Raw genomic sequence first — 10,661 nt, 5'->3', positions numbered from 1 at the left:
ATGGCAGTGATAGTAGTCGTAGTAGTAGTGGTGCGTTGAAGGCCCACACCTGGTGGTCTTTACCAAACAGCAACACGACTCATTCATTCATGCCTTCCGCCATCTGCATCACCACATTCTTTACTCAAGTACAAATGCGGGTACTTTTGTATAGAAAGACTCTGGTAAAGGTAGAAATACTGATTCAACGTCTTAATTAAGTAAATGTGCATCAGTACGGAATTATAAGTGTAAAAGTATGAAGTAGCCCTCTGACATTTGTACTGGCTGTTTCTGCATTGAAAGGTTAAACCTTCCAACAATATACTGAAATTAATTTAACATTACCTTCAATCCAATGTGAAAATCTATGGTGCTAGTTCTATGGTTTCTATTCCTCTGCGGTGAAGTCGCCCTCTGGTCTGCGTCTTGTACGTGGTGTTCATCGCTCTACGTAAAAGTAGGAAGGTGTCAGAAACATTAGTACTCGACTAGAGTACATGTACCTGAGAACGGTACTTGTGACGTCCCACCCGGAGAGTTGTCTCCGCGCTGGCGTCCATCTTTACAGCATGCGTCAACATGCGTGTGAACGGAGGAAGAGACGTGGGGGCAACAATGTTGCAGGACGCCACCGTGGCAGGAAGTGAAGTGGAGCGAACAGGAAGTCCTGCCACTTCCTGTGCAAGATTAGTGAGTCTATGAGCGTTGGACGCCAAAGCGTTCAGGTGCGCGCACACACACACACACACACACACACACACACACACACACACACACACACACACACACACACACACACACACACACACACACACACACACATACACACAGACAGACACGCACACACACACACACACACACAAATACACAAACCACAAACACACACACACACACACACACACACACGCACACACACACACACACACATACACACACAAACACCAATACAGAGACACAAACAGACACACACACAACCACACACACACACACACACACGCACACACTGGTGTGATACAAACACTGTCGAAGAGCCCAGAGTTGCGGGTAAAAACAAAAAGCAACAAAATGTTCCAAAAATAAACGGAAGACCGTCATAAATAAGGATCAAACGGCCGAGGGAGGCAGAGAGCGCTCATTATGCGGAGTGGAAACAAAGGTCAATGTCACGCAGACACACACCACAACACACAAAGGACAGCACAACGCGACCCTCCCAGGCCCGGCACCGCTGGCCAGGCCGCTGTTTGGAGTACGATTTGACAATCGGCTTCTCCCATTGACCCGCCAGGTTTATTCAGAGGAGCTGTGGCGCTCCTCTCTGTTTACACACAAATATCCCTTTTTGATGGTGTATTCATGAGAAGATCATCTTCATCCTCATTCTTCATGAACACCAGCCCTTCGAGGGAACACACATAAAGTTTATGGGAGGCATTAAATTGATTAAGAGCTACGTTCATATTCTCCCAAAATAACTTTTACTTTCCAGGGAACGAAAGGTTCAAAACTTTAGAACATGAAATTAGAACCAGACTTTTGCACCCTTTACAACACAACTCTCTTCATTTCTGTGTTGAGCTGGCTGTCGATAAGGTAGAACTATCTATCCCTGACAGCCTGCAGGGAGATGTTCTGGACGGCCCTGAAGACACGCTTATCACACACACTTCACAGATAACAACATGTATGAGAGGAAACCAAAGCAGTGACTCCGACTGCATAACATGACTCTCTGGATTCTCGTGTGAATCATTCCTATTCCTATTATCTGTTCTGTAAATATTCAACACAAGGCTTTTCCAGTGATATGATAATGGGTGTGCCACATGGGCCTCCGTATCCAGAACGTGACAGAAACACGTCACGCGTCAGGTGTCACATATGTGTCACCAAACCACATGAAGAAGCTCAACATTCTCCTGCCGAGCCAAAGGGGAAATCCCCTGTAGGTTGAGGGGCCGTCTGGTAGCAGATCAGGTCCCCTGTAGGTTGAGGGGCCCGTCTGGTAGCAGATCAGGTCCCCTGTAGGTTGAGGGCCCGTCTGGTAGCAGATCAGGTCCCCTGTAGGTTGAGGGGCCCGTCTGGTAGCAGATCAGGTCCCCTGTAGGTTGAGGGGGCCGTCTGGTAGCAGATCAGGTCCCCTGTAGGTTGAGGGGGCCGTCTGGTAGCAGATCAGGTCCCCTGTAGGTTGAGGGCCCGTCTGGTAGCAGATCAGGTCCCCTGTAGGTTGAGGGGGCCGTCTGGTAGCAGATCAGGTCCCCTGTAGGTTGAGGGGGCCGTCTGGTAGCAGATCAGGTCCCCTGTAGGTTGAGGGGGCCGTCTGGTAGCAGATCAGGTCCCCTGTAGGTTGAGGGGGCCGTCTGGTAGCAGATCAGGTCCCCTGTAGGTTGAGGGGGCCGTCTGGTAGCAGATCAGGTCCCCTGTAGGTTGAGGGCCCGTCTGGTAGCAGATCAGGTCCCCACTGCTCCCCCGCCCTCCAACCCTCCCTCATGGAGAGCCGGGAGTCACGGGCGCCGCAGCGGTCAAGGGCCGAGCCCGGCATGTCTGAGCCCGGCGCGTCTGAGCTCCTGCGCGTCTACGCAGACGGAAATGAACACCGGCTATATAACGTCGCTTATCGCTGGAGTGTAAACACGTAGCGATGTGGAGGCGCCCTGCCTCCCATCCGGAGGATTGATTCGACTCAAACGTGAGTGGCATGATACTGGAAAAGGTCAGCAGAGTTTTATAGACACATAAAAACCAGAGAGGGGGGGATGGGGTTAAAATCAGCAATGTGAGACCGGCACTTATAAAGAGAGACTTTCACCTCAAAGAGTTGAAGCCAGTGATTTAGACTTCAAGAAAGGCTCACACACGGCCAGTACAATGGCCGCTTTATTCCCCCTGCCCACACAGGTGGCCCCCCCTTTCAAGTTCACAAACATCCCCTATAAATCAGCCACTACTTCTCACTGACTCATCCTCACCAGGAGGGAGATCCAAACGTGCACCTGCACGCACACAACACGTAACACACACGCACACAAACACACGCACATGATGATAGCCAGCTACAGGATGAAACACAGATTCCAGCATGCAGGCACGCACCTGCGTTACCACACGCACACACACACACGCGCGCGCACACACACACACACACACACACACACACACACACACACACGCACACACGCACACACACACGCACACACATGCACAAACACATTGACGACACAATGTTGTGCAAAGCGCTGAGTCGCCAGCGAGTCAACGGACACAGCCATGGTTTTAATTATGTTCCACTGAGTGGAGCCGAGATGAAAGTGGAGGGTTACACAACGTGTTCTGCACAAAGGGTGTGTTTGGTCTTTTCTTGAGGTGAGGCATTCTCAGGGCAGGCAGAGTAAGGTATGTCCATTAAAGCCCAACGACTGATATTCTCCCCAGACTGGGTGGTTAGCATCTGAAACATGACAATGCCGGGCTGTTTACAAGGTAATGAAGTTTCTTCATGGAAAATATCTGCCCCCAACATGGTCCCGATCGGTGCGGGGGTCCGTTTCTGCAGGCGTGCCTCGCATTTTCCACATAAAATCAAGCGGGTTCAAATTGTTGCCGTTTCTACGAAAGCTTCCCCTGAGATAAACACGGTCCCTGCTCTACAGTTGCACAGCATTGAGGACGAGGAAGAGCTCCTCAGGCACATAAGAGCAGGAACAGGAACAGGGTTTGAAGCTTTATTTGATGTTCACTGCAAAGTAACACACACCCATTACTGCCGTGGCTGTGTTTATGAAGCAGAACCTTTTAAAACAGCGTTGTGATTTCATTTCCTGTGGCCTGAGTGCTGAGAAGCATTTCTGTGGGACCGTGCTTAAGTTCACTTTCTCTTTTACTCAATGAATTCAACATCGCTGCAACATGCCAGCGTGGAACCAGTCCTCCACATGCAGACTGGTACACAAGTGAAGCCCTATTAGATCTAAATCAAATCCTTTCACATCAAATAAACAACATCTTCTTTTTATTATGATACAATAGACTAGTTGTGATAAAAGTCAGACCAAAAGGCACAAAATGTTGACAGAGAATGAAAGAAAAAAGGCCAAACTTAATGATCACCAAGTATGGCTTATTTTCTTTGATTCATTGTAAACATTTGGAAAAAATGTGTAAAAATATTTCCACATATAAAATATCCCCTTCCAAAGTAAGCGGTCCACTGAGGCCATGCGTCTCTCTGATGCTCACTATGAACCAAACCATTCTGTTCCTCATACAGGAATCACATTCACGTATTTTAAATACCCTTTCCACCGCCGATAATGGATATAAAAATGTTTCTGTTTTACAACTATGGAGTTCATTCCTGCCCTTATTCTCACAGCTCATAAAATAATCCAAACGGACAAAAGAGATCTCCAGCAGTTAGGTGCTATGGGCATGTGCCAGCAGAAATATCCACCACCCAAGAGAGGTACGTTCTTAATTCCTTCAAGACCCGTCCAATCCTCTCCGTCCTGCATCAACTCAGTCAGTGTCCGCTCGGTCCAATCTGCATCACTCTCCCCATTAGGACAAATGTCAGCAAACAAACACTGAAGACAAGTGTGTTTTTGCATGTTGCGTGTTGTGCGTTGCGCGATGTGTTGCATGGTGTGTTCCGTGTTGTTTTTGTGTGTTGCGTGTAGTATGTGTTATGTGTTGCGTTTTGCATGTTTTGTGTTGCGTGTTGTGTGTTGCGTGCTGCGTGTTGCATGTTGTCTGTTGCGTGTTGCGTGTTGCGTGTTGCGTGTCGTGTGTCTTACTCTCCCCAGCAGTGCATAAGCCTCTTCTGCAGCTCGACTTTCCATGCCAGCAGAAGGCCGGTTCATCTGTCCTCCCAGTCCACTAACAACGAGCAGGTTCTTCTCTTTGAGACAGTATTGCTGTAGTGAGCTTGAAACATGTTATTTACTGTGGCCTCTCTCTCTGAGCAGAGGCTGGGTTACTGGGTGAAAATCATCCCTTTCACTGCGGGGATCATGTGGGCTCTTTGCTCTGTTCACCCCCAGGATCAGCAACATACGGCCTCAGCACCAAGTCAACAAATGTGCAGATCTGTAGGTGCGTGTGTGTGTGGGTGTAGGTGTTTGAATGTGTGTAGATGTGTGTGCATGTGTGTGTGTATATGTGTGTGTGTGTGTGTGTGTGTGTGTGTGTGTGTGTGTGTGTGTGTGTGTGTGTGTGTGTGTGTGTGTGTGTGTGTGTGTGTGTGTGTGTGTGTGTGTGTGTGTGTGTGTGTGTGTGTTTGTGTGTGTGTGTGAGTGTGTTTAGGTGTTTGTGTGTGTCTGTGTGTTTGTATGTATGCGTGTGTGTGTGTGTGTGTGTGTGTGTGTGTGTGTGTGTGTGTGTGTGTGTGTGTGTGTGTGTGTGTGTGTGTGTGTGTGTGTGTGTGTGTGTGTGAGTACACCCTTATGTGTGTCAATGTGTGTAATCGTGTGTTTTAGTTTGTGTCAGTGGTGTGTACATGTAGGTCAGTGTGTGTGTGTGTGTGTGTGTGTGTGAGTACACCCTTATGTGTGTCGATGTGTGTAATCGTGTGTTTTAGTTTGTGTCAGTGGTGTGTACATGTAGGTCAGTGTGTGTGTGTGTCTGTGTGTGTGTCTGCATGTGAGTCAATGCGTATGTATGCTTCTGCAATGTGTGTATGCTCATGCATGTGTACGTGCATGTGTTTAAGTGTTGTGTGTGTGTCAGTGTGCATGTGGATGTATGTTTGTATGTGTGTGTGTGTGTGTGTGTGTCCGTGTGTGTGTGTGTGTATGTGTTTCGAAGTGTGTTTGGCTGTGTCCGCGTGCACGTGGCCATGTGTTGCTATGTGTGTGTGTGTGTGTGTGTGTGTGTGTGTGTGTGTGTGTGTGTGTGTGTGTGTGTGTGTGTGTGTGTGTGTGTGTGTGTGTGTGTGTGTGTGTGTGTGTGTGTGTGTGTGTGTGTTTCAGAGTGAGTTGGTGTGTGAGTTCCCAGCAGCACCCTCCCAGACCCGGGCGGGTGACTCTGTTGGACCCGTTGGTTGAAGTGCACCTGAGTTTTATGGCTCTCAATTAATACATCACAGTTCCATCGCCTTCAAGAGCTTCAAGAGCTTTCCAACTGTGCAGCCATAACATAAAGCGTCTTTGGGGGATTGAACTTTGGGATTGCAATGTTCACATCCAGGGTTTAAAGGGGCCCCCTCACTGTCCACACGTCCCAGTCACTGTGTGAGGTCATGCTTGGTATGTGGTCTGCATTGCACAGCTATATATTGTGCTGTATGTTTCAATAAAGCAAGCTCTCACAGCATGAAAGCCCACCTCCTGGCACAAAGTCTCCAATTATTGTAGTTTCCAAAAACATGGTTGGTTACCAAGCAATGTTAAAATAACAGATTTTCTAATCATATTTTATTAACTGCCCAAAAAAACTAAATATTATTGCATGCAGTCTTGAAAATTTAAATAATTACTCAATAGATAATGTCTGTGCCACCATACATTATTAAATGGGCCTTTTAAAATAGTCATGTATTCCCCATTTTCCACATTGGACCCTGCAGTTGAATAAACTGCAGAGAGAGAGAGAGAGAGAGATTGAGAGAGAGAGAGAGAGAGAGAGAGAGAGAGAGAGAGAGAGAGAGAGAGAGAGAGAGAGAGAGAGAGAGAGAGAGAGAGAGAGAGAGAGAGAGAGCTGTAGCAACACTAGCGCTCTCTCTATCTCTCTCGCTCTCGATCTCGCACTCTCTCTCGCTCTCTCTCGCTTTCTCTCTCTCTCTCTCTCTCTCTCTCTCTCTCTCTCTCTCTCTCTCTCTCTCTCTCTCTCTATCTATATATATATATATATATATATATATATATATATATCAAACTCAAACACTGGGTCATCTAGTGCTCCTTCAACAAGCAGTGATGGCAGCATTGCTGATAAGAGCACCCTCCATCTGGTCCATCACAATAAAAGCGTGGAAAACACTGGATGGCTTTAATCACGGATATAAAAGCTAAAATTGATTCCGGGATACCGGAAATTGAAAGAGATGATAGATACTAGACAGAAATAACCGATCCTGTCCACCACTTCAAATGACTGACACCCTCTCACTCTGTCTCTTTTATCACATTCTAATTCCCCCGTGCTGCGACCTAAACATAGAGGCCCGACAGACACCGGGGCAGCCGCGACTGGTCCTGACCCATTCAGGACTTGTTTACTTTTCCTTGGAGCCGGAGGAGTTCTCCCCTTGATGGATCAGCGCAGAAAGGCGAGGGGAAGTGTACCGTGAACGTCAGTTGTGGAAAACGTTGCAACAGGATCTATCTAAGCCCCGTCCGTGCAGAAGAGCGCCACAGACTCGCCTCAGAGGAAAGTCCTCACATCGCCGGTCGGAGCCTTGGTTCACGCTGACATTTGGCTGACTCGCGTATTGTGACTAACAGAACGCTTTCGTTCTTTTTGAAGGACGCATGTCTGTTGAAAGCACACAGTGGCTGTTTAGAGAGATTAAAAACATGGTTGATTTGGGATATTAGTTCAAATAATGTGATGCTTTACTTTAGATGTGACCTTAAAATACATATTGCTAAACTAGTACAGCGTCCGTCTTTAACCAAAGGTCCCATTTGGAATTAGTCTTATCTTATCGTACCAATGTCTTCCCCCTTTTCAAATGTATTTTCTTCTAGAAGTCCCAGTGAGAATTTGTAGGAGCAGCAGTTGTGGTCTGCGGTATACTCCATTGCAGGAAAATGGGGTAACATTTTTGAACAAATCCGCTGTTCAAACTCCTAAAAACTGCTACGTAACACCAACAGGACCATGTGCTGCTAACTGGTAACGCTACAGTTAAATGTGCTACATAATGGTTATGCTACAGTTACATGTGCTACTTACTGGTAACACTACAGTTACATGTGCTACTTGCTGATAGCCTCATGCTACACCTGTTATGCTACAATACCATGTGCTAATTACTAGTAATTACCCATCCTTTTTTAAACAAAGCATAAATGGTTGTGAAGGAATGAATAATGCCTACAACCTAAACTTTTGACATCCTGCGTTGAAGGAGATAGGTTGCGTTGAAGTGGTTCCTCAGCCATAGGTTGGTCCGTGCAGGACGGTGTCTCAGCAAAAACCACGTCTATCGTTTCAGCGACCCTCTGTCCTGCCCCTTCCCGGCGGGAAAGTGATCGGGACATCCTCAGTGTGCGTTGAGCCCTAGCACCGTTGTACAGCTGGCAAGCGGAAGGGCTCCTACCGTGAGTCCTGTAGCGACAGGTTCAGCAGCTCTGGGCTAAAAGTCCCCTTCTGAGGTGCTCTCTGGTTCCGCTCTGCCAGCGCTCCAGCCAAGGGTTTCAGACCATCCACCACATGCAGCATGAGGTGCAGACGGACATCAAGAGCACACATCATAGCATCATAGCACAGCCTCTTCCCAATGGTTCATGTTTTGGCTGATCGAACCACGACACAAATACCAGTCACCATGTCCGGAGTCATAAGGTGAAACCTTGACACTTGATGTTAATCATGTATGTCAATATTTAGTATAAAATCACTGTTATCGTGTAAATGAACGGTGTGACCTGCTGATGATTCACGGCGCCATGCCCTTTGTGCACCCAAGGGAGACGTGTGTACAAACACCAGTATAGGTGTGTGTGTGTGTGTATGTGTGTGTTTGTGTATGGGTATACACGTCATTCCACAAAACATGTGCACCTTCTGAGCCTCGCTCCTCCGTGACACGCGAGGAGGCATCAAAGCAGATGTGCTTGGACAGCCGCCATCCTTAATGAGGCAGGACCTTCACCCCTCTACATGTCATCTGGTAGGGGCTTTGCACCTCACTCCTGGGGGCCGGTGGCGAGGGGCAAGAGGAGGAGAGAGAGAGAGAGAGAGAGAGAGAGAGAGAGAGAGAGAGAGAGAGAGAGAGAGAGAGAGAGAGAGAGAGAGAGAGAGAGGGAAATAGAGAGAGAGAGAGAGAGAGGGACAGAGAGCGAGAGAGAGGGAGAGAAAGAGGGGGGGGGGGGGGGAGAAGGAGAGGCCGAGAGCAGAGAGAGAGAGGGGGGGGGGGGCAGAGCACAGGCGAGTGATAGAGAGTGAAAGAGAGAGGCAGAGAAGAAAGAGAGGAGAGAGAGTGAGCCCGAGGTGCAGCTGGCGATCTTCCAGTCTCCAGCACGCACACCAGCCCGTCTTCCTACCCCCAGGGCGTGCTGCTCGCTGATGGCTTGGGACGGGCGCTCCGCAGAGTGCCATAATGCTTTCATTAGGCCTTCCCAGACCCCCGCCCCCAACATTTTTCTTTTCTCATCTCTTCCATCTGCGCGGGCGCTCCATGATCAATCACGCTGCCGTGCTCCACCAAGACACAACACTGTTTCTACTCCCAAGCTCGCCGGCCGCTTGGTATGGGCATCGGGTCGCTTCGTGGTCGGGCGCTTCATGAAACGGCTCGAGGACGGAGACTCAGGTAGCGTTATGATGATGAAGGACCTCTTATTTGCCGTAAAGTGAGAATTACGGACGCCTCAATGAACAGACTCATGTGGGAACCGCAGAACTGTTTTTACTCAGTCGTCCACGGCCCTCCTCCTGAGAGGCGGTTTAACGGTGATCAGGATTTATCGACATGTTCACGGTGTGAAGTCGCCTCATGCTACATGACATCGACAGACCCCGGAACACTGGAGCGCCGGTTGACAAATCATTGATAGACTGGTAGCAATTTATGACCTACGGATTCAGTTGCCGTGGAGACAGCATTTAGCTAAACCTGGATTTTATTTTATTTTTTGCTGAACTCCTCGCCACCCCCCCTCCCCCCACTACACACACACTGCTCTTTCTCCTCTCTCTCCCTCTCCCTCTCTCTATCCCTCTCTCTCCTCTCTCCCCCTCTCCCCCTCTCTCTCTCTCTCTCTCTCTCTCTCTCTCTCTCTCTCTCTCTCTCTCTCTCTCTCTCTCTCTCTCTCGCTCTCTCTCTCTCTCTCTCTCCCTCTCTCTCTCTCTTGAGTTTCCCAAGTCATCACAGGATTCAGGTGCAGTGGGAGGTTGTCATGGTACCTTGTGCGCAGGGCAGAGCAAGCTGCGAGGTTCTGAGGAGGCTGCTGACTACGGATGGGGGGGGGGGTATTTCTGGTATTAAACAGGTCATGTGCATTTTATATTTTAAAATGAGTTTTGAGTTTTGGCAATCACTAGCTCTTGCTACATGATACAGAGAGAGAGAGAGAGAGAGAGAGAGAGAGAGAGAGAGAGAGAGAGAGAGAGAGAGAGAGAGAGAGAGAGAGAGAGAGAGAGAGAGAGAGAGAGAGAGAGAGAGAGAGATAGATGGAGATAGATATATAGAATGAGATAAAGGGAGAGATTAATAATTAGTGATAGATATATAGAATGAGATAAAGGGAGAGATGAATAGATAGAGATAGATAGAATGAGAGAGAGAGCTAGATGGATAAATAGAAAGAGAGCTAGGTAGATATATAGAATAAGATATAGAGAGAGCAAGAGAGATAGATAGATAGATAGATAGATAGATAGATAGATAGATAGATAGATAGATAGATAGATAGATAGATAGATAGATAGATAGATAGATAGATAGATAGATAGATAGATAGATAGATAGATAGATAGATAGATAGATAGATAGATAGATAGATAGATAGATAGAT

Source organism: Gadus chalcogrammus, chromosome 6 (assembly GCF_026213295.1).
Source record: "Gadus chalcogrammus isolate NIFS_2021 chromosome 6, NIFS_Gcha_1.0, whole genome shotgun sequence".
Classification (NCBI taxonomy): Eukaryota; Metazoa; Chordata; class Actinopteri; order Gadiformes; family Gadidae; genus Gadus; species Gadus chalcogrammus.
This window is presented reverse-complemented; position numbering follows the sequence as displayed.